This window comes from Spermophilus citellus (assembly GCF_964194105.1).
Source record: "Spermophilus citellus genome assembly, chromosome: 10".
Taxonomy (NCBI): domain Eukaryota; kingdom Metazoa; phylum Chordata; class Mammalia; order Rodentia; family Sciuridae; genus Spermophilus; species Spermophilus citellus.
Window position 1 is genome coordinate 38,140,834 of NC_138197.1, and position 19,570 is coordinate 38,160,403.

Here is a 19,570-nt window from a genome sequence, read left to right on the forward strand (position 1 = left end):
CAACCAAACATTTCCTTACAGATAAAATTCAAGTAAAATAAATAAGATAAATATACACAGATTTTTTACAGTGGACAAAATTAACATTCCAAGTCCATGTAAGTTCAAGAAAGGATTTCAGTTCTGTGGGTCTTATAGGCTGTTACTAGATTGTGTGATCAGTTTGTGGATATGATGGTCGAAACAAAAGAGAATTCTTTACTTTTTACCATACAAGGATAAGATTTCAAGGTTACTTTTCCAGCAAATACTTAATTAACCATTATGTGTCAGGCACAGTATTCTGTACTGGTATTCCAAAGACAAATAAGGTCATTCTTGCCTTCATGGAACTTGTCATCCATTGGGAAATCCACAAATTAGAATGTAGGATGATTATGAGTGTATTTTATGGGTCACTAGCCCACAGAAGAGAAGCAATGGAGTTAGGAAAGGAGAAAGTATTTAAGCTGGGTCCTTAAGGCAAGTAAAAGGAAAGAAGGAACTGAGGAAGGGAAACAGAAATGAAGGGGTGTGCTTTGTTCAAGAAAACAGTGCTGGAGTTAAGGGGAGTAATAGAAAATGAAACTGTAAAGACAGGCCTGAAGGCTCAGTGTACTAAGGATACACTGAAGGATAAATGTTTCCCCAAATCAAAGGGGAGCTAGGGAAAGATTTCAGGTAGGGAAGTGTGATGAAGGATGGATTATGAGACAGGAGCAGACAGCCCAGTTATGAGGGAAAATGATGAGGATCATGCCCTAGTACTTGCATTTTTTTCTGATACCTAACCTATAGTGGCTTCCAAAAATGTAGACTGACCTACAGAGAAGCAATGTGAAATGCTGGCTTGTGAGCCACATGAGCAGCTCTCATTATTCAGGAAAGGGTGTTCTGGTGCCTAGAAGTGGAGGAGATTGAAATAACTATAATGATAAGTTATGTTAGGACACATTGTAAGGAAATTGCTTAAAAAAAAAGAAAGAAAGAAAGAAAGAAAAGGAAAGAAAAAAGTTTAAATTTTCAGTCACAGTGTAGCCATAATATTAAAAAAAAAAAAATGAGTAGCTCTAAATGCTTTGAAGTTGGCCCCGAGAAAGCCTGCACACCTTCATTTTGAGTCACAAATAAAATTCAAATGTTGCCCAGCTGCGTGAGTGGTATTTACATTCTCACACATTTTGGAGTCCATTTTGCTAGTATTTGTTTTCCTTTGAGATAGGAGTTAATTCAGTCACACTTTCTTCCCCTGACAATAACTGCACTTTTTTCCCTGAGGTAGCTTCCCCCCAACCGTTTCTTGTTGTTCTTACCCAAGACCCAGTATCTGCCAAAACAAATGTATGTGAGTGATAAATGCTGAGAGGAATGTCTGTTGGACCACAGGAAATTTCCTGTTCAGGAAGAGATCTTGGGAACTTCCTGTGGAGGAGTGCATTGTGGGACTTTTGGCCGTGGGCCCTTGACCACAGCTGCAATTAACTAAAGGCAGAGGGGGTGGGGAGAGGAAGAAGAGGAGACAGCTACCCACAGACGTTTATTCCACGGAGCCTGAAGAGAGAAGGAGCCAACACGGGTTTAGAATTTTTCAAGTGAACTAACTGGCTCCTGTGTAGCAAGGTCACTATACCAGGCTCCTTTGTTGCCTCCCATCTTCGACAGCATCCCAAATGCTTTCTTAGGGATCCCAAGAACAACCACTTTCATGTCATCCATGTCACATGAAGCATCCCCCTCCTCTTGTACCCTACCAACTTGGAATTCCTTAACTTGGCATCTGAACCACTGGCTGTTGGTGTCCAGGTCTTGAAGTTGTCTGATCTTTTTCTGTCCTAAGTGTAAAAGAAGAGAAACCCTTGACTCCAGAGCCTAACCTCATTTGACTCTGAAAACATTAAAGAAATGTTACAGAATTATGATGAAAAACTAGATTAATGCATTTGGTTTACAAAAGTACAATCAAAACCAGGAGGAGAACCATGCTTTCTTGTCCTACAGTTTCATTCAAGAATAGTACTGACTAATGCCTTCCATCCTCCCCCTGGATCCCTAAACTGGCCCCTTCTGCCCTGCATCCAAGTGCCTTTTCATTGCTGCCTTCTTCCCACCTTTAAAAACAAGGTTTAGGTTTGAGTTTCAGAATCAAAATTCTCAGCTTGGTGGAAGGTTATATCTGATAATCTATGTGACTTGGGGTCACACAGGAGGAGAGAGAAGTGACCATGAAGGCACTGAACCATGTCCCAAGCCATTTTCTAGACCACGTAGAAGTAGGCTGATGTGCTTGTCCTGTCCTGCTGTGTATCATTCATCCACTTCCCACCCTGTCCCTCCATCCTAACCTGCACGTCCCCTGTACATATCTGGGGCTGATCACTAATGTGAATTTACTGCTGTGTTCCAGTAATGTGTGTCTACATCACCTGCTAGAGGGATTCCTTGAGGGCCTCATCTGCCACATGCTTCATAAATGCTTACCAAATTGAATCAAATTGATTTTAGGAGAAAGAGTCTAGAGAAGCCTTTAACATGGGACTTAAACCAAAGATGCCGGTGGTACTATACAACACCACACAACCAGGCTGAATATCCTTCGTTGTTATTAAAAATACATGTTTGTGTGCTCTGCTGGCCGCACACATGTGTTCTCTTTCTTGTACTTGGCTGAGGTGCATTATTATGTCTCTGAATTTTCGTTTTCAATGCTCCAGTGTCTTCAGAAATAAAGTTTTATTTTTATCCTCTTTTTCTAATTCTCCTCTTTTCTGCTTTTGAAGCTTGAGACACAGGCCTGTTTTTGCAGCAGGGCTGTAAACAAGAGCTATTGTCCCTTAATATAGTGATCCCCCCACCCCATTTTATCGTGAGAACTAAAAAACAACTTTTATTTATTTTAAATTTCAGTTAACTTTTAAATGGACAAATAAAAATTGTCAATATTTATATATTATATGTACTTATGGCAGACTGCTAAACATGATTTTTTAATACAGGTATGTATTGTGAATTGGCTGGATCAAGCTAATTAATATTAATGAACTCATCTTTTTCTTTTGGATCAGGGCTTTTTTATTTTTGGGCTGGGGATTGAGTGATGAGGACATTTAAAATCTTCTCTCTAAAGTAATTTTCAAGTATGTAGCACATTGTTGTTAACTACAATCACCATGCTGTACAAGAGATTTCTAACTTCTAACTGAACTTTTACACTTTGACCAATGTCTCCCTGGCCCCGGCTCTCTGCCCAGCCTATGATCACCTCCATGCTACTCTCGACTTCTGGGAGTTCAACTGTTTTAGATTCCACATACAAGTGAGATCACACAGCATTTGTCTTTCTGTGCTTGGCTTATTGCTTAACATAACGTCCTCCAGGTTGATCCATCATGTTGTCATAAATGAGGCTTCAAACTTTAAAATATTCTTCAAGAATATGGGACCAGTTTTTCACTAGAAAGTATTAAAAAGCAAAAATATTTTGCAGCAAAGATTTTCTGAGCATTTTCTGGATACTGTTTGGTTCAGTCTACCCTCTGAAGTTACATATTACATCATGGTTTTAAACATTAAACCAAAAATATAAGCGAAATAAAAAGTGAGCTATTTTTGTTGAAGATTCGTCCTTACTCATTCCATGTGATTTTGCTTCACGTTATTCTGAGGAGGCTTCCAGCACCAGAATGTCAAATATACAAACAAAGAAACATAAATTCACTGGAAGAGAACAAAATAGACCTTTCAGCCAGCCATTCTTTTTAACCCTGACCTTGGCTTGGGAAGAAAAAGATAAAATTAAAAAAAAAAAGTTATGTGATTTAGGTAAAGAGGCAATTCTCTAGCTATAGCTTAGATATATATTTCCTGCACTTTGAAAATGCTTGCATTGGTTAGAAATATAAAATCTTGGTTTGTTAGTTTGTTTTCAAACAGGGGCTTGCTCTGTTGCCCTGGCTGGCCTTGAACTCCTGGGCTCAATTGATGCTGCCGCCTCAGTCCCCTGAATAGATGGCACTATAGGTGTGCACCACCATCCCTGGCCATTATCTTGTTTAATTAATCTTGATCTAGCCAAAAAATTTAAGTAACCAGAATGCTCCATCTCTAGAGCATTCTGGTGAGCCAAAGTACAGCTCGTGCTCTGTTCAATCTGGATTGTCTTGACAAAGACTGGGAAGTAGATGGATCCTCCCAGGGTCATTGTGTAGATCACACACTATGGTGCAGGCACTTGCTGAAAACTGAAAATATTGTTATGGCTAAGCTATGCCTTACCTTTTACTTGTATTAATGCAACGTAGCAATCTTTCTCATTTAATCATCAAAATGTCATTTAGTGTACAGAAGGGAATCACACTCAGGTTAACCAGCAAAACCTATACCTACATTAGATCTTCCCTCACCAAGTTCAGTCTGGCCTGTGGGGACACTGCTGGCCAGGAGGTGAAAGCCCACACATGACCATGATTAAGTAGCTTTCGGACAAAGCCAAGGTCAAGGCAAGTAAAATAACTTCTTCCTCATGCCCCATTTCTTGCTATGCGGTCCAGCCCTCAACCTCCTTCCCCCTCTATCTCTGTTCACACCCACCCCCTTCTGCCCCCGATGCCTAGGCTCTGCAGTTTCTGTGGGGGGCTGAGGGCTCTTTGTTTGTGCAGAAAGGGCTTCCTAACAGGAAATTTCCTGTGATGGAAACTCTGGGGAAACTTCCTGTTGGTTAAGCCTCTGCAGGGGGCTGATAACATGAACCACTTAAAACCCCAAGCCTCAGCTGCTGAAGAGGATGGGGTGGTCCTTCCCTGCTTTCTCATAGTCTGGGAGGGCAAGAAAGGGCAAGTGTGTAGAGGCCCCAGGAGTCTCATTCAGGTGGTATTTTCCAGAAGCTTAAAGCTACAGCTGTGATCAGCCAGTTCTTAAATCAGCCATTTAACCCATGGTTAAATGATCTGCTTAGATTCCTAATGAAAGTAGTATCTGCAGGGACATACTGTTTGCAAATGCCTTAATGGGGCTCTGGAAACCATCTCAAGATTCCAGGTCTGATTCTTCCTACATCATTTTAAAACATGTTCCTATTAGTCGTCAGCATTATGGGTTTATGAGTACTACAAACATTTATTTTCAGCTGTCACTTATGAGCAGGGAATTTTGATTAATCCTGTCACTGTCAGACGTAGTTGGCTACACATGCAGTGTGGTTCAGGGAACACCAAGTGTGAGTCGTTTTCAGTATGTATCACAGGATAGCCAATCCTGAGCTGGTAGCACAAAACTTATCATTTGGCCTGGTCTGGACCTCTAGTGGATTATTTTGTTGTTTGCCAGCACTCAGGTAAGATGACTGTTCCTAAATCATCCCTTAGGGTCAAACTTTGTTTGAATATCTCCAGTGTTAGGAATTTTATAGTTTTCCTTAGCAGCTCTTACGGTTCATCTCAGTTTAAAAGTTTGGTCTCCTAATAAGCCTGAAGTTTTCCTCATAACCTGTAAGCTGATTACTATTTGCCCTGCTTTTATTGAATAGTAAAAAATAATGGACCCCTTGTCCTCCATTTCCATATAGGTAGACAGTTACTTGAATGATGTCTTTTAATTGCTTCATTTGCCCCAAGTCTGTATCTCTATGAGTTTCTTAATAGGTGTTGTTTTTCAGGTTTTAGGGGCTAACGTAACCTTCCTTTCTAAAATGCACTGGATTTCATGGAAGCTTCTACCAGACCCATCTCTCCAAACTTCTGCCACAGATTGAGATTTATTTCTTGTCCATGGGAAATGATCATTTTAATATCAGGATACATCAATGAACCGGACATACATTTAGGTGGTGGTTTTGTGGTTGTATCCCTGGTCCACGTTGCAGATTAGGGAAACACGAGAGAGATTACAGTTAATCAGGAAGACCTCGGTTGTCCAATAAGAAGTCAGCCCCATTGATTTCTAGAAGATAGTAACAGTTTTCATCTTTAAGGGTCCTCGGTATTTTCTAATTTGGGGGCATATAGTCTTGGTACATATTTGTTGAATGAATGGATCCTAAGAGTCAAAAAGGAGCAGGTTATTGGACTCAGGTTGTCTCTAGAACATGTCACAGTTGTTCCTTTTTTCATCTTATTTGTAAGAACAATTAGCTTTCATCATGAATTGAGTATTGATCCTCAAAATGGTGACTTTTCAATGATGAGTGATGCTTCCTATATATACTCACAAAGCCTAGGAAAAAGATCTTTGTAAAAATGCCTTAGGTTAAACTTTTAATATAAAAATGCAAATCAATGATTTAATTCTGGGCAGTCAGAAGAAGAATAAGAACAGGGCCTATTTAAATGTTTTTCAGCATGGCTACTTCTGGTTTTACATTTGATTTTATATTATAGAATGAGATTAACTGAAATGTGTTATAAACAGAAGACTGTCATTATAAAGACTAATTAGCACCATTTGTCTACATAAGAGTAATTGCCATTTTCAATACATACTTGCTCTAAAATAAATCACAGTGATGTCATAATGTTTATTGGCTGAGCCAAGGTACCTTCATCATGATGATGATCATCGTCTCACTGTCTTCTCAGGTTACCACAAAGTACTTTGGGACTCTCTGCTAGGTCCTACCCTCCTTTTTGGAGGTCTGGTTAGTATAAAAGGACCAGGGCTTTGGGCTCTCTGACCTGATTTCTAGTGCTATTTTTGCTATTCTATAAATTCTTTCACCAGATATTTATTGAGTGACTGCCGTATACTGTGAATCGCTAAGATATTTTAGTGTCTAAAACCTGTGAGGTCCCTGCTTTCTTATTGCTTATGGTGTAGTAGGGCAGAGAGATGCTTACCAAGGAGGTAATGCCAGAGTCCACTTCCCAAACAGCAACCAGGGGAATCCATTATGAAATATAAATCACATTGTTTATTTCCCTGCCCAAAACCTCTACTGGCTCCTGCTCTGAGTTCTCAGTATGAACCACCAGGCCCTATGTGACCTGGACCTGTAAACACTATAAACCTCTCACCTCATTTTCTATCATCTTTCTTTTCACACATTCCTCTTCAGTTATTCTAGTCTTCTTTCTTTCTTTTTTTGGTGGGGGGTACTGGGGATTGAACTTAGGGGCAACTCGGCCACTGGGCTACATCCCCAGCCCTATTTTGTATTTTATTTAGAGACAGGGTCTCACTGAGGTACTTAGCACCTTGCTTTTGCTGAGGCTGGCTTTGAACTCACGAGGTGCTCCTGCCTCAGCCTCCCAAGCCTCTAGGATTTCAGGTGTGCACCATTGCACCTGGTAACAAATGTTTTTCTTACCGGTCCTGGAACACTCCAGCTATGCCCTTGCCTCAGGACCTTTGCACTATGCCAAGCTCCTCCCTCCGATGTTCACCTGTCACAGGATGTGCTTAAATATTCTCTTTAGAGAAGCTTCCCTGACAGCTCTTTCCAAAATGGCACCTTCCTTTACTCTCCATCCCCCTCTACCCTGCACTATTTTCCTTCTTGCCAGTTTTCAACACTTGATGTATAATTTTTTTTAATTGTATGGTAAGCCTTAGTGTCTATTGATAATGTCAGTTCTGCCTTCTCAGGTGGGGCTTCATATCTGGTAAGTCCAACTGAAGGATTACTGCATGGGGGCCTGGCACTCATGGGGGGACTCCAGAAGTCATAGATGAGTTTAAAATAGAAATCCTGTGATCTTCCGCTTGGAAGGTACAATATGGGAAGAGGCTCAAGCTCTTATCATTCATCTTGTACATTTCCATGGACGTCCCCTATATTTCAGGGCTCCTTGCCTGTGCTCTCTCCTGGGCCCAGTGTTTTCTGACTCAGCCTGATTCCAGTGAGTCAGTGTCCTACCATCTGCTAGGAGGAGCAGTTGCTAGGCCGGGGAGGATGGAATACAGATCCTCTTGTTGGTGGCCTCCCCTGCTTCCCTCTTGCCTTCAGAGGTACTTGGGACCTGCCGTTTCTGAGGTTTCTCTGAGTTTCTCTCAGGAAAACCACCTTGTCTCTTGGCGTCTCCCCCTTCAGGCAAACTGGTTCAGCTTTTCCATTCTGCAAAGTCAGACACCAATTGTTCACCAGCTTTCCAGTCTCCAAACTGTTGTGTACCTCACTCGACTGCCATGATTTTCTCTCCCATTCTACCTTCTTGTGGTTTTGCACATTTGTTATTCCTTGACTGTGGTCTGGTGTGACCTTGGGCAAGAGCAAGGATAGACACATGCATGTCTCATTTGCTTAGTTATGCATGGGACAAGCACATTGATGCAGGAGTACCAAATGCTTTGAAAGCATAAAGTGCAGGAGACTAGTCTAGTCTATAGCATACATTTAAAAGGGAACTTAAAACCTTAGTAGTAGTTAATTGAATAAAGGAGACATAAGATGACTTCTGGGAAGTGGAATAGGGTGTATAAAGACCCTGAGTCTAGAAGATTTGTCCCGTAAGGAATGGGAAGGTCAGCCCAACCAGCATGTGGTAAATTTGCTGTGGAAAACTAGAGTATTGCACCATAGATTTGTAGGAGGTGACGATAGTGAGGAGGGGTGGGATGGTTACATTAAGGATTTTAGTCTTGATCATAAAAGCCCAAGCAACCAGGACTATGTTCCTTGTGTAACCCTGGATCTCACAAACCACACCCAATAATTTCTACCTCCCAGAGTTGTGAGCCCTAAACAACATCCTGATCATACTTAATCGACTTAACTATCATGATTCTTTGCTGAATTTAGTCTTCTTGAACAATGACAAGCCACGCTAGCCCCTTTGGAGAAGAACAGTGTAATCAAGATATCAAAGTAAAGAATGATCTTTGTGATCACCTGAGTGAAAGGTATAAAGTCAGAAATAATTGAGAAGCATTGTTCTGGGATCCAGAAGTCTAGGTATAGGGAAGTTCCAGTTGTCTATGCCTGGGACTAAGCTAGATTTGGAAGACAGTGTAAGGGTTCAAAGGACAAGAATTGGATAGAATTCCACCTGTCCTGTAGGTTGAATGCTATCTGACGGTTGGTCAAGGAGCTCATCAATTGTTTGCTGAGAACAGGCAGCAAGGAAAGATGGGCATCTCTGTATGCCTTTGTCTTGGGTAATTGAAGCTGATAATGAAGACATCAGTTTAGATTTTCATGTTAAAAAAAAAAAAAAAGGTTTCCAAGGGGGCTGGGGATGTAGCTCAGTGGTATAGTATATGTTTAACATGCATGAGGCCCTGGGTTCAATCCCCAGGTTCAATCCAAGAGGAAAATAAAAGTTTTCCCAGTGATGTGCCTGGCTAAGAATGTCCTAAACACTATAGATTATCTACAATGAGATATTAAAGAGGTAGCTCTTGTCCTTAAGTAACGTTTGATCATTAATGCATTTTTTTATTTGAATTGTAATGCATTTATTACTTTAAAGAATTGGCCAGAGGGCTACAGCTTTGGTGTAGAGATAAATTGGCAAGTCTCTGGCCTCTGAACTTACTGGCGCACGTACGTGGTACTAACCCTGCAGTTGCCAATCAACGTCATAGAAGCTATTGATCCCAACACTGTGCCCATACCCTTTGAACCTAGGAATCAGTGATTGAATGTAATTGTATGGCTTTTTACGGCTCAGTAGAAACTTGCAGTTGTAAATTGCAGGAGAAGCAGGCATCTACCTAATTTTGATCTTAAAGAACTTCAAAGAAAATAAATTCACACTATAGAGTAGATGGATTTTGATAGCCTGTTCCAACATCACTTTTTATTTAACATATTGCAGGCATGTGTAGTGGTAGAGAAAACTGGTCGAGCGAATGAAAGCATAGACAGAGCCACGTCAGCTTTAAATGAAGACATGCATGGTCAGGCTTCCAGTTGGGAAGCAGTGACTCTGTGCAGGGATCTTTTAAGTTTTCAGGGCTCATTAGGCAGCAAGCAGGTGAAGCCCACGGCAGTGAGGTTGACAACTGTGTCATGAAGACTTAAAAAAATGAATTTATTTCTTCTTTTCTGAACCTGTTAGTAGATGAGAAGGAAAAGGGCAGTCTTATAATAAAATCAAATGTAAAGACTAACCAAATAACCCACTTTAGATTTTACTCCTTGGCAAGCAGTAACATCATATTTAAAGTGGGGAGGCTTTGCCTACATGGTCCTATGTAAATTGACTACCTTCTCAGTGAAACAGGATGCACCTGTCCATAGGTGTCTTTGTTACTAGAGCAAGGGATGTTTGATTAGACTGAGAAATTTTATTTCCCTTTTTTCTGGGAGGGTAGGGGTATCTTGTAGGTGGTATCAAACCACCTTTTCTCTTGCCCCAAGTTTTGCAAAATAGGAATTAATTCTTGAAATCGAGAAATCAGTTATTTGACCTACAGTTTTTAATATCTCAGCACATTATTCTAAAATAATAGAAGTGTATGTTTTTCTTCTTCATAGCTTGTAGCCACTTCTGCAATGATCATCAGCAGTATACTCACCCATAAATCAATGACAGTATCAAGAGAAAGAAACATAAAATTCACTTGAACAAGAATACCCTACAAGGTATTTCTAGAGTTTTCAATATAATTTTTTTTCCAACATGGGTAATTGTTCTCAAATATTTGATCATAAGGGTTGCAGGCATAGTTCATTTCAAACTCTCAACTGCGTGACAGGTACAAGAGGTATGAAATTGCGCCCCATGAACCAGCATTGTCATATGAGTGACTCCAGTTTTAATGTGAATTCCATACTTTTCTCCCTAATTTTAGCCATCATCACCTCTACCCATCTACTACCTATTTTCTCCACGTACAATAAGAAAAATGGAAAGCAAAGTGTAATGGAAAAGCAAAGTGAAGTATAATGGAAAGCAAAGTAAAGTTACATTAAAGAAGATGGTAGCAGGGCTGGGGTTGTGGCTCAGTGGCAGAGCACTTGCCTAGCATGTGTGAGGCACTGGATTCGATCCTCAGCACCACATAAAAATAAATAAGTAAAATAAAGGTATTGTGTTCATCTAAAATTAAATTTGTTTTTAAAAAAGTATTTTTTAAAAAATAATATGGTAGTGGGCAGTAAGGTACTAAAAGAAAATGATAGTAAGGGACCTGTGAAAATCAAGCAGCACATGGAAGAGGAGGGATACTAGAGAACTGTGAGATCCAGGGATTCACTGGTAGCGGGACTGTACACTTGATTGTGGTGGGAGGTAGGTGAACAAGGCTACAGGTAAGGGGGTAATGGAAAGTGACCTGAGGAAGGAAAACTCAGAAGGAGCAGGGGAAAGCACAGTAAGAGGAAAAGGAATGAAAGAGATGTAAAGGGAAAAGGAGAAAAGTTTGTAAGCAACAAGTAGAAATCAAGTTTCATATTTATTCAACCATGGCCACAGAAGCACATCACTGTTTTCTGTTCTAAGAAGGAGAATGATAGGGATAATTCAAAATAGTGATTTTCCAAAGTTTTGAAACATTTTGACCTAAGGTACATTTTCATAATTACCTTGAATATATATTTGTTCTTTTCCTGTGTGGTTTTAAATGTTTTTTAATAAAGCAGAGAGGCCATGAGGTGCATGTATGATTCAGTACAATCAGCACGTTAGTCTAACTCCTCCTGCAGCCTCCGTGGGCTGGGAGGGATCCATATCTGCAGATGGTCTTTCATTGGTCCTTATGCCAGATGCCTGGATCCTCCCAGTCTCCCTGTCCACCCTAAAGCCTACTTTCAGCTATTGCCTGGAAATTGGGGATGAAATCTAACACTTTACTTCAAGACTGTCCTGAGCAAATAATGAACTCTAACTCTTTCTTTTTTTCCTGATTCCTTCTGGATTATGGTATCCTAGAGTAAAATTAAAGGTAACGGAGTCATACCTTAGGTTTATGTTCATTGTAAACCTATGAAGAAAAGCACTTTTTTTATATTAGAAAAAGCACAGAAAGCCAGTCATTCAGGAGCATTTCCAGAGACCTTGAAAGGGAGATTTGGGGGGAGGCGCCCATATGAGTCCTGGTGAATGCCCATAGCTCTGCAGCTCAGAACCCACATTGTGTGTCACCATCCATGGCTTCCAAATGTCACCAGGAGAGAAAGTGCAAGTGTAGATGAGTTTAAGAGAAACCACACTAAAACAAAAACACCTCTGATATCTCGACATTCTGGCTTTTCAGAACCAATCTAAAACAAGTGGGACTATTACAGTAAGATCCGCTTGTCAGATTTCCTTGTTCTTCTCTTCCCCATTTGGGTGAACTGGGCCTATATTTAATAACAACCTACACCTTCTGGAACATTTGTAGTATTATTTTGTCTTTGCTGATGCTTTTCTAGATTGATAGTAGGACTCAGACGAACGCTCCAGATCATCCAGTTCCTCCCTGCCCAGTGCCAGCATTCCTTATGCAGCATTGACAACTGAGGACTGCTCAGACTCTGCTGAGGATGGGGATCTCACTATCTCACAGGCAGCCCTTGCTGTTTTTTTTTCTTTTTAATACACCAATTTCCAGAAAGTTCTTTCAACTCTTGGATACATGACATTAATTAAAACAAACCCTCACACTATTTCCATAACAGTGATGTAGCAAATTACTGATTCTTTTCATGTTGTTTTCCCCGCTGTGTTTTTTTTTTTTTTTCTTCCCCAACTCTGATCATCATCCAATACCTGGATGTGGATGTTATGACAGGAGCTCAGCCTTAACTAGTCTTCCTCTTTGCTTCATGTTCTGATGCAATCTAGTTACCAGACTCATTTAGAATCTAACTAAAAATGACCAGGGCTCTGTTTAACTATAAAGCTTAGCAATCAATAGGAAGAGGAAAGGCAGTTTAGCAAAGTCCTTTTGGAACATTCTATGATGATCCTGACATTGGAGTTATCTGCTCATCTGTCTTCTTTCAGAGTTTCCAGAAAAGATTTGCTGCCTTCAAAATACTTCCCGAACCTTCCTTTTGGTGCCTGGATTTTTCTACCATTAGCAGTTTACTCCTTGAGCATGAATTTTTATTTTAAAAAAGAAAAAAAGGCACACAGTTCAGGGAGATGGTTCATTAAACTCTTGGTGGTCATTTCACTACAACATTAATCATTTTTAGATCCTTTCCTGGAAGCCTGTTTTAATGGGGGTGACGGTGGTGAGAGGAAACAGGGATATGCGTGCAGATCACTAAGACCCAGGCTCTGGGGGCGATGCAGGGGAGAGTTAGGAAGGAAAGAGGAAAAGAAAGGCAACATTTTGAGCACCTGCGGAGGACCAGCACTTCACACACGTAACTCTTACAACAGTATCTATGATTCGGGTGCGCTTTTAAAGATGAGAAGATGAAGATGTGAGACTAAGTGACCTGCCCAGGGCATGGGCTAGGAAGGAACAGGCTGGGGCTCAAACCAGAGCTGCCTGATTCAAAGCCTGGGCTCCCTCTGTTTTTCAAGGAGACCTCGTACCATCCTCAAGGCAAAGGGCAGTAACCTGAGATGGAATTGCTTACTTCAGAGTTTTGCATAGGCTAACCCTGTCTAAAAGTGTCACTTTAAAATCATCCACATGGGATAAGAAAAATCTTCTAGTGCTAATTCATTTTAAGCCTTGGCTTTCTTTCAGCCCAAAATTTATACAACACCAAAAATACCTATAATAAGGTATTTGTTTATAAGGAGTCTTTCTCCACTTGTTCAGAGTTTTATTATTATTATTATTATTATTATTATTATTATTATTATTATTATTTTCTTGCTCATTATTGTAGATAGTCCCCCATTTTGGAAGAAATGAACTATATCTACACTTTTTGCAGAGTCTGGCACAAATCTCATTGCCACCTAAAGGCTGGTGAGGGTCCATGAGGGTCCCTTCCTCTTCTGGCTGTATGCTGTTGTGCTAGATCACAGCAAACGCAGGCCCCTTAGGGAGTGATATGGGAATAATTCTTAGATATTTCCCCAAATTTGTCGTAGCAACCAAAGCAGCAAAGCCCCTTCAACTCCAGCCTCCCCAACATTCACACTCAGGGGTAGCCCTCAGGGGGAGTAGTGTACCTTGTTTGGGGGTAGGTTTCCCTGTTTTCCTGTAACAAGCTTCCATCAGACTTTGGAAGAGGCTCTTCCAGCAGGCGGGTCTCTTCTCCCTAGTGTTCCCTTGGTATTCTTTGACAGCAACCACAAAACCTTGCTTTTTCTATTAAGTACACATTCCTAGGACTATTATAATAGAAGGCTTCTGTGAGTTGGGAGCAGCAGGAAGGGTACAATATGAAGGCCTGAAGATTTAAAGGGTTTCATTTCTTCCGTGCTGGGCACTGTGTTGTGTTTGAATGTAGTTTGGAATCTGCTTCTTCCACCACAGGGGGAAATAGAAATCTGCCCTAAAGCTGCACAGGGACCCCAACTGGTCTTTATCCTCATAGCTTAGTGATTTCCTGCCACCCAAGTGTCAGCGAGGAAGCTCCCTGACGATCAGGAGGCCTTAGGAAACTGGACTGTGGCTGCTTGTGACCAGGGAAGGGAGCCCCTATGGGCTCTGAACCTCAGTTCACCCAGAACAGCTTTGTTTCACTGAGTGACTGCTTGGTCAGGCCTGTTCTTTCCAGCCAGAGCCCACAACCAGGGCAAACCTGACCTCCAAGAAATCAGAATTTTCCATCCTTCCTATTGGGGAGAATTGGATTCTAGAGAATATATGACTTAAAGACTTAAAGATTAAAAACGAACAAACCCCTCCACATGCCCACCTCCTCTGCCCTACATTGGCAGGAGCCTGCTTCCCTGCCTTGTAGCTCCAGGCACTGTGAGCCATGAGGTTGGCTGCACTGCCAAGCTCTAGCTGTTCAGTAGCACAGTTAATGTGGCCATGACTCAGAATTATGGGACCCCAGATGCTAAGGAAGTGAGCTAACTTCTTTTCAGCTCACAGTGGACTCATAGTCAACAGAATAGGTTTCATGTTCTAATGAAACAGTGTGGAAACTCTGCCCTTGGTGGCCCTGCAGTGTGTCTTCCCCCACCCACCTCACTGTTGGCTGGCTTTATCTTAATCAGAGCTGAGAAGTCCAACTCCAGCCCAGTTGCTTTGATTGTTAACCCCCACCCTCTTCCCCAGATAGGACCATGAAAGACTTGTTGGAGGCCCATCCAGGAGTACGTGTTGATTATTGGATTCAGGAAAAGCTGGAGAAATTTTTCATTCCAGTTAGAGGAGGGAACCTTGGGTACAGGATTAACAACCACAGCAATAGTACAGAGAAATACGCATGCAGAGTGAAAACTTACTAACGAGGAACAGCTTACAATTATATAGCATCTTTCTTCTAAGGAGCACCAAGAACTTCCTTGTAAATTCTGCTCTATTCTCACAGAGCATGAATTATTTCCTAGAAATGATTTAGGCTCTTTTGGAAAATGCATTGATTCTTTTAACCGTCATGATCCCACTTACAGTAAAACCTCTATTATCTGATTTTCTGTGAATTGTAAAGCTATTATTAACAGGCACATCACATATTTTACCAGTACAATGACAGCTGATGTTTATAATGGTGACCCCAAAGTTCTATAAGATCCTAAATTACCCACTCAGGAATCGAAGAAAGATTAAGTTGTATTCAATAGAGTTTTTCATGTTAAGGGTCTGTTTTATTATATTCAGATCTTTTTTGGAGGAATCCAAGTGTCTGTCCACCATGATTTTCCAGGGCAGTACCAATTTAAAATATTTTATCCTTATTTGTTCTTGTAAATGAAATTTTATTTAAAAAAAAAGTTAATACTTTGGGTCTAAACTACAAATGATTAGATTTCAAACTTGAAGTGGAAACAAAACAAAAGTTCACATGCCTGGCTGCAGAAGTTGCATTATGCTACGAAATTCAATAGTTCCTTATTATTTAATAGTGTTTTATAATGTCAGAGACCCTTCATGTCCAGTCCGTTATTTGACAAAGCACTAGGCTTCAAATCCCTTTTTGTGATTCTCTAATGCCCCCACTACTCTGATATATAATAAGGTATAGGATCACACTTTAAGGTGACCAGTCCCCAGGGCTTGGTTTTAAATGGTTGGATACACATGAACAGTCCTCCTAAAGGACATTAACTCATAATGCCACCTTTGCTTGGGGAATTTAATGTATTCAATGATCCCCAAACTGAGAGCTAGAAAACTTCTCAGTTATAATCCTGAACCTGCCTTTAACTAGTTGGGCAACTTCCATCCAGCCCCTTAGCCTCCTTCTCTTTAGGTTGTTCAGCTGTAATAAGAACAATCCTGTCTACACGGCTGCCTCACCTAGCTGTTGGGAAGACCAAATGAGATAATGTATATGGAAGCACTTTATAAACTGTGAAGTGTCACCAGCCATTTCTCAAGATTTGTTCAGAGAAGGACATCCAGGAGAAGAGCTCTGTGTGGCTGTCCAACCCGACTTAGGCTAGGGGATATTTGGCAACCAACACAACAAATAAATTCATTTGACAGGGCAGAGGACAGGATGCTGCAGTTGTTGAAGGGTGAGAAGCTCAAAAATGATGCAAAAGGCAGTTTCATTACAGTTTTTACTTTTTAATAATCTTTTTTTTTTTTTTTGCTTTTCAACATCTCTGAGGATGGTGGGTCTAATCTTTCCTGGGTATAGGTTATTAAAGACTTCACAAAGAAGTAACTTTTAAGGAATAGTCCCGTTTTGAAGTATGCATGGTTCATCTGATAGAAAATAGAAGCGTCCCATCCTGGGCAGAGGGTATGACACGAGCAAAGGCCAGAGAACACGGTGCCTCTAGGAACTGTGAGCCAGTCAGGGTAAGCGTATCTACCAGAAGGCAGTGTGGGAATTGAGGCAGGAGCTTAAGAGGCCTTGGGAGACCTTCTGGAAGAAAAGGAGCAACGTGATCAACCTTACATTTTTAAAAGATTGCTATTTCCTACTTGGTTCCCAGCTACCTGACCCTCTCAGTTTTTATTGCATAGAAGAGAGATCTCAAGACATGCGGAGACTACTGAGCATTAACTCAGAAGCCCTGGCTCCTCCCGCTGTGCACCTGCAGTCAGCCATGTCTCCGTCTGTGCTAAAGGGTAGGGTGTGCCACATGGCAGAGAGCTGAGTTAGAAGGGGTGGGAGCTAGTGAAGGGCCCACGCTGCAGCTGACAATTTCTTAGAATTAAAGTCACTCAAATTAAATGGTTTCCTGCTTTTCCTTTGATATTTCCCTATGGCAAATGGAAACTAACCAGACACCAACTTCTTTCCATCACTTCAGTGGACTCATATCCTACTTAGAATTCAGATGTCCAAAGTCCCCAGCCAGGGATAACAAATGCCATTCCATCCTCAGGATGGCAGAGGGGATGTTGCTGTCCAACCTTGAGGAACATCTGTGAGGTGCTGTGACATGGTGGGGAACCTGAATTTTGGAGTCAGACAGGCTGGACTGCAAGTTCCGCCATTTCCTGGACTTGGGACCTTCACAAGTTTGACTGTGTCTACATTTTCTCATCTGGAAAAGGGAGACAGTAGTATCTATCTTTCTGATGTTATGAAGATGAAATAGCATCTTCAGAGCACTGGGTATATGAGAGAAACTCAATTATAGTCTTGTTAGAAGTTAGTATTCTTTCATTTCTTACTCTCTGGAGGCATCAGAGATCCTGTTTGCTTGATGCCCCTACAACATCTGCTGTATTGTAATGTGGAAGCTCAAGAAATAGGAATTAGTGATAAAGCATATCAGAAAGAAAAATATCTCTCTGATTCCAAATAAGGAAAATGTAGGAGAAGAAGAGCCAATAAATAAATCAATTAACTAGAAGGGGGTAAAAAATGTCTCGAACACAGGCTTTGTATTAAAAATCTAAGGACTGATTTCCACTGACGATCTCTATGTCTACCCAACTGATAATATAGTTTTCTGGTCAGAATCATGACCCTGTAGGGTGCCTTTAGTTTTAATGCACACATCATTATTATCTGTCAAAGTCTTTTTGCTGTGGCCACCAACAGAACACTTAGGCCTGGCCAGCTCCTGTGCCAACTCAAGTGCATGAACCCTTACCATGCTGGGTTCCCTGGGGACACAGATAGGCTTGCATTTGGAGCTTATTGCCTACTAGGGAAAAGTACATATGCACTGATAACTTCAACAGTGTTCTAGAAATTCTGTACACATGTTCAAAGTGCTGCAGAAGCAAAAAGACAAGAATACTTTTTTTAGGTTTCCTGGAAGGAGTGACTTCAGGAAGGTCTTAAGGAAGAGGCGAGTTTCAAAGGCAAAGGTGGAGAAGAAGCATATTCCTGCCAGAGGGAGCATGTCTGAGAGCAGAGGCACACTGAGGAATGCCGATCAGAACAGCTGTGGGGAAGGGTTGGGTGGAAGTTCTGGAAAAGTGCCTCAATGGGCCAGAATGTTCCTTTGGTGGGTAGCCATAATGCACTTAATCAAAGGAGTAATAGGAATAGTTCTTAAGGATGATTTCTCGAGGAATAGTGTGTATTCTCACTGAATATTTGCTACGGTTTTGGTTTTATTCCAATTAAAATATGGAGCTTGGTATCTCAGAACCTAAAATCTGTGCTTCCATAGAAGAGCAGAATACTTCCCCCCACTGGGCTCTCTACACTGTTTATCATGGTTTGGATCTTAAATATCCCCAAAGGTCATGTGTCAAAGACTTGGTCCCCACTCTGTGGTACTGTTAGGAAGTGGTGGAACCTATAGAGGTGGGCCAGGTGGGTAGAAGTTAAGTTATTGGAGGTGTGCCCTTGAGGGGGATATTGAGACCCTGGCCCCTTCCTGTCTCTCCCTTTGCTTCCTCCTGCCATGAGGTGAGCCATTTTGCTTTGCCATGTACTCATCACCATGATATTCTGCCTCACCACAGGTCCCAGGAGTGGGGCCAAGTGACAGTGGACAGAAACCTCTGAAACGATTAGCCAGGTACACCTTTCCTCCTTTAAGTTATTTTTTTCTCAAGTATTTCATCACAGTAACAAAAAACTAACTGATACACTGTTTGTATAGCTGTAGGGTGCCTCTTGTCAGCCTACTCCCTGCAGTTATTACAGATGGGCACCATGTGGTCTGGCCTACAGTCCTACCCATTCTTCTGCATGTCCTAGCCTCCCCTTTCACAGGGGTCAGCCTGCACTCTTCATGCTTCTTACCTCCTGCTTATCTGCATTAATTCCCAACCTTATCACTCCCTCCTATCATAATGAAAGAGGGCTTCCCAACCCAGGATACAGGGGTTCTTTCCCAAGCTCCGTCTCCTGTATATTCAGCCTCCTTACCATTTGCATTTAGTTCACCTTCATATTGAAAGAAACCTGCCTGGATTTTACATCAGTCTTCCCTGACACACCAGCTCTTCATAGCCAAGTTTTGGAAAGAATTATCCTCACATAATCCTCATTTGCTCAACCATTAATTCCTCAACCCCTGCTGCCCCTCTGCTGTGGCTGCAGTCTCTAGATGCCGCATACGTGGGACATGCCCCGACACTCTGACCACTGCCTGTAGCTCACTCTGTCTTGGCTCACAAGATGGTCACTCCCACACTCTCTTTTCTCCTGCTGACCCACCACCCTTAAAGAGCACACCTTTTTAAAATTGCTTGCTTCTTAAGTGTTTTTCTTTTGAAGCCT

General features: G+C 41.4%; 1 protein-coding gene across 3 annotated transcripts in view; it reads left to right on the top strand.

Moving 5' to 3' along the window:
• ETV6 (ETS variant transcription factor 6) overlaps nt 1–19,570 on the top strand; it is a 225,605-nt gene that overhangs the window by 138,482 nt on the left and 67,553 nt on the right. The gene's annotated exons all lie outside the window — the stretch shown is intronic.